We start from the raw sequence: 6,000 nt of genomic DNA, 5'->3' as shown, positions 1-6,000 counted from the left end.
TAAGTCCTGAGCACCTTTGGCTTTCAGAAGTGTTTTCTCTAAAACCTTTCTCCTGCAAAAGGAGATCTTAGACTGGGATCTCGCTTAGCAGCTTTCACACCATGGCTGACAAGGGCAAGAAAGGGTTCTCACATGGCTGGGGCTGTGTTTTGTACCCTGGAGCAGGGAATTCAAGCTGTGCTCTTGGCTTCATGGTGTTCATCATCTTCAACATGAAAGATCCAGGAATCAGACTGCCTGGCAGGGCTTGCTCATGTTTACATGAGACAGACTGGAATATAGCTTTGCAGCTGTATTAGATGGCTTTAGGAATTAACTTTCCCATTAAATTGAGAAAATGGAGCTGCTCAGCAGACATACACAGAGTGTATATCGAGGAGCTGTTCTCTGACTCAATTTTATGGGCAGAATCACATTTGAAGCAGGTTCCTGTTAAGACAGGAAATACTGTGCTGGCTGCAAGAAAAACCAGGCCTGTTCCATAATGTACTTGGGGTTATTTGCATTTTATGCCAGCAATAAAACACAGCAGATTTACAGGGAATCTGCCAACATGTTTATTGGGCTTAAAATCTGACTTCCCCCTGCTGCTTTGTAATAAGCAATAAATGAACAAACATTGTTCCCCAAGCTGCAGCCATGCCAGCCAATACAACCCAGGATGCTCCTCTGTAGGGAGAGGCTGAATAAGAAAGAGGCCTCTTTGTTGTCTAGATCAGATGTGCTGGTTAAAGTAATGTTGGGCAGAACATTATCTGGCACTAATGATAGCTTCGGTGTCCTCATCCAGAAGAGCTTGTTGCTCTCAGGACAGCTGAGTCGATACTGTGAGAGACATGGGTCAGTCACCTCATCTGATCAGCTGGTTTGTTTCATAGGCTGATATAATGCCTGTAAGCTGCAAAATGCTCCGAATCTTCCTGCTAAAGAAAGAAATCATTCTTTCTTGGAACACACATAAAAAAAAGATTTTCTTTTAAAAACTGATTTTCTTTTTTTTCTTTTAGATACAATGTAACATTAACAACAGTCCAAATCTAAATGTTTCTGGACTATTTTTGTTATTGCAATTAAGAAGTCACTATCGGTCATTAGCATTAACGATTTTGTTAATCAGAGAATATTTAGTGATTTAGAGATGAAAAGAGAGGATTCTTTTCAGCAGGAGGACTGGTCTTAATTCCTCCTCAGTTTTGAAAAGAATGGGGAGACTAAGGAAGGATACCCAACAGAATAGGATTTACTATCAAAATCTGTGCACTACCATTTCCATATACAATGCTCATGTAACAGACTATTAAATAAAAATTAAATCATAAAAAGTGGTCATAAGAAAATCAGAGGCCACACTGTGAAAGCATAACCCTAAGCAAAGAAAGACTCCTTGCACCAACGTTTTTGTAAACAGTATCTGCTTAAAAAATATATCTTAGTATACTACATGCATATAAAAACAGGCACATGTGAGTAAATCCAGATACAGAGTCAAAATGACTGCGTTTAACAATATCCACAGAGACAATGATCCAACACTGCTTTGGCTCTGCAGCATCCTTCTTCCAACTTAGCTCTGTTCCTTTTTCCACTTCAACCGTTGCACTGACTGAGATTTCTCCCACCTAATTTTAGCCATCTAATAATTCAGCATCCTGTGTAATACAGTGCTCTAGATTCTCTCTGTGGTTAGTGGAATCAAATGAGGGAATGACCTTCTGGAGGTACTTGGTTTGGATACCTACCTTAATGAGATGAGCCACACCCATTTCTACATTTCTGAAAGCTGGGAAAGAGGGTCTCTGTGCTGTGACAGGGAGATTAGGGAGACCTTCCTTTTAACTATATGTATTTTGGTAATGCTTGAATGGCTAGCACACAGACACATGAAATTCCTGAAATTACCCACACAGGCAGTCGCTGAGATTGGAGAGCAAACGCTTATTCCTCAAATAAACCTGTAGAGAAGTCTAGTTCTGGAACGTCGAGTTTGGATGCCAGCTACTCTGAGACATAAGCTTCAATGCCCTTATATTCGGTGAAATGAGAATATGGTGAATAATTTAAACTTAAACAAAGCATGTGAACAGATACATGTTGTCTTCAGTATGGCCATCCAGCAAGAAGGAGCAGATCCTGTTCTTGATGATGTTCAGAAGCTATTGCAGCTTTGCTCCCAGACCTCCTCTTAACCACATTTGGAGCTCCTGCTGCAGGGTTTGAGAAAAGGTTTATCTTAATTCAGCCCCAAAAGGTGATAAGCAAGCCTCCTGCTGTCCTTCCCTCTCACTTTTTAAAGATTTACTTTGCTAGCATATTGGGAAGTCGTCATTAGAGGCCTGTGCTTTCCCTACTAGAAACCATTCTTCAAGCTGTTAAATCAACCTGCAGGTAGCTTCTGTCACCAAAGTTAGGTGACAAGGATAAGTATATGATAAAACTTGGGGTTATGAAAACAATATGGGAACACAATTAGCCTGAAAAAATCCATCAGACATACAGTGCAAGTATAGTAGTTTATATCTCAGTTACTAAAATAATTTCCTGGTAAAAAGCTGCATGCTGTTTGGGTCAGGATGAGTGCAACCAATGAGGTTCATATGCACACACTGCAAGAAAGGTAGCTCTGACTTACCCTGCAATCTGAGTCAGGGGAACAAGTAATTGAACTAAAAATAGTTCAATAAGTCTGCAAAAGGTAGTCTGTGGTTGCTATGCAGCTGAATGGCAAGTATAAGTGAATGGGACATTTTAGTATTAACTGCTCTTATATCCTGCAAGGATTACTGAACATGAATGCAATGGGAGTGCAAGCATCACAGCTTGATGTGCTGTCTTCTTACGTCCTAGTGCTGAGCATCACACAAAGGCATAGATAAATCAATGTAAATACCAACAAAATGATTGCTTTCATGAAATTTCTAATGTGTTGTTAGGACAAGCTGTTCTGTGCTTACTCTAGTAAGAAGGGACATCAATGTGGTGTGTCCTCAGAAACATGAAAAAATTCAGAAACGGAGAAAATAATGAAATGGAGGAGTTGCTGCACTTGCATCACAGAGAGGGGGAAAGAAGGGATGAAGTGAAATATGTAGATATAAACAAGCCTTTGAGAGATAGGAGAGTCTGAGATACCAAACAGATAGGAGTTGCATACTAAATGAGCAACAAAATTAAGTCTCTAGCAATAAAGAGGATAAAAGAAAAGCGACTGAAGAAGGTCGAGAGACAAATGAAAGTGCAAAATGAACCCAGAAAACAAAACAAAGATTGAGTCAGTCAATGTGGGTGTGCATGCAGGTGTCTGTGTTTGCAAGCACAAATATAGAACAGGAAGATGTTGATCAAATAAAAACAAAAGGTTTAAAATCTGCAAAACATTCTGAAACTGGAAGGATAAAAAAGTGATTGGAGTAAGAATGTGAGCTGAAAAAGCTGTAAATTAAAGGATAAACAGGGAAGAAAGATTACAACAATTGCAGCAGTTTTGTGAACTTCACTGACAAGGGAGAACAAAGGATCTAAAATCTGAAAACCTGGAGGTTTAGAATGATACCTGGAAGGTCTTTTGCCTCAAAGAGGCACAGACTGTAGACCTCCCTGGGATAGGGAACGTCACCTGAGGGCACTGTCTGGCCCCCACTGCCTGCATGGCTCAGCCATTTCCATTCAGTCTTATTCAGCCAGCAGAAGGCTACTAGCAAGATAAACAGGCCGAGTGTCATCAATTTGTCTTCAAAGCTAGCTCCTTGCTAGTCATCTTGACTCCCCAGGCTGTTATACTGGTGTCTCTGGATGCACTGTAGGTATTGTACTGGTTGTGTTGGGGCATACAAAGACCGTGATTGTTCCATCTGAAGAGTTTTGTCATGAGAAGATTTTGAGCCTTTTGTCTTGTTTTGTGGATTTGTTGTCGATTGTTTGTGTTTGCACTTCCCAAGCACATTGGAAGCAATCTGTGGCATTTCCCAAGCACCAGGAAAGGAATAAAAGCTTGTCCAGAGCTCAGCTTTCTCCTTTGCAGTATATTGCAGCAAGTTTCTGGGGTGAAACAGAAGTGTCTGTTACAGAAACAGTACCCTTCGGCTCACTTGTAAGACTATAGTGAGCCATAAATCTCATATATATATATATATATATATATATGGGGCCTGGTGAGTGATTGGGGTAAACTGAGGCAGACAGCATGGCCCTTCAGGGATGGTCTTCTACCTGACTGTCATCTCTGTGATCAGATGACACTGCACATCATTGCAAGCTGCTCCATCTCTCTGGTCCCTTTGTAGACTAGTTGCGTGTAATGCAACCTGAAAAGCAGGCTGTGCCACACTGGGATCCGTCCAAGAAATACAGGAGTAAGCAACTGCATGAATGTCTCTGCTTTCATGAGCATGTTGTGTTCAGGTTGGATGCCCCGTCAGGAAGTGCTCAGCATCAGCTTGGCCTAATTCATCTGTTTAGGCTGTTGATACAAGTTAGAGATTGGATCTGTTACATGACTCGACTCTTCAGGAACTGACAGACACAGCAGTTCCCCTACTCCCTGAATTATTTTCAGATGCCTTAGCAGTGTTCAAGCACAATACAAATTGTGACACAGGAGATCTCTTTACAAAACACTGAACTCAACCTCCTCCTAGTCTATTATATATCCTGTCTCCATAGAATACCCTTTGAGACAGCATAAATCATCCCAGGAAGCTTAGTCATGTGCCTATCTCTGACTCAGAGGAGCAGCCTGAACACCTGAATTAATGCAACCTGGTTGTCATCTTCCCAGTGCTTTTCACTGTGCCAAGTCTCTCTAAGCAGAACTGGAAGTGACCCGTGTCTAAGGGAAGGACACATACCTATGTGCAGAAAATGAGAATGCAGCTCAGCAGAACGCTTGCCTGTTCCCACTTCTGTGCTGCAGCTCACCGTCACCTTGCTTCTGGCAGCACAACCTTACACAGGGCTGTGCTGTGAAGCAGGTCACTGAAATGATCCAAGCTAAAAATAACCTGCTGAAAAAAAAGAAGAAATTGCTCTTCCTCAGATCATTTTCATCAACGTGGTCTCCTAAGAATCAACTTCTTGATGGGGTTGGGTACGCAGGAGAGGAGCTTTTAGGCATGCTTGTTACCAAAGTGAGCCTCCCAAGCGACTGCACTCTGAGCAGCTGCCACTTAGTGTGCAGTAATCCCATCACAAGACCTTTCTGTCACTGCATGGTTAATTAAGTGACCTTCTAAAGCTCAACAGGGTGTGAGAGGATGTGACTCATGTAGTCTCACTAATTTCAGCTCTCAGGCTGATCTGGATAAAACCTGCCCTGGTTCCCACAGTACTGGAAAATCAGCATCTCCTTATGTCCTTCTACCTTTCTCCCTGAGTTTGCTCATGAAGATAAGGTCCTGTCAAAACAGACCCATTAAGTCTTCCATTGCATGGTTCCTGGAAATGAAGTTGTCCTAGTCAACCAGCATTCTGCATTGCCACCTGTAATTTCAGAGGTTTATGGAGTCCTTCTTTATTTCTTTTCATGAAATGTCCTGAAAGAAAATCTATATCCTGCCTTCCATCCAGCAGACAGTGAATTTCAATGGACAATTAAGTGATTCATGTCATCTCTACTGAGTATAAAACACTGGGGATCTGTCTGACACATTATAATCAGACTGTGGACCATCCATAAGATGTCCAGAGGGATTTCTTGAGCATTAGACATCCTTTGTCACCTCCATTGCTCAGGTATCTTTGATTATTCTAGCAAGCAGTCCTGCAGCATTAGGCATATAAAAAATTTAGAAGTTGGGTGTCTGTTTCTCTGTGGGTTCCAATCACTAGTTTTCTTCATTTGTACAACATAGGTTTCCAGCATTTTCTGATACTTTTATTGCTATTTGTGGGATTTGCTGAAAAAGCATTCAGAGAAAAAATACGGAGAGATCACCACTCTGCACCAAGCAATACTTTGGTTTAAATACATGCTTACCTAATAGTGAAAAATGTAGAATAGGTAGG

Source organism: Phalacrocorax aristotelis, chromosome 8 (assembly GCF_949628215.1).
Source record: "Phalacrocorax aristotelis chromosome 8, bGulAri2.1, whole genome shotgun sequence".
NCBI classification, from domain to species: Eukaryota; Metazoa; Chordata; class Aves; order Suliformes; family Phalacrocoracidae; genus Phalacrocorax; species Phalacrocorax aristotelis.
The sequence above is the reverse complement of the archived record's forward strand: the minus strand, read 5'-3'. Positions refer to the sequence as shown.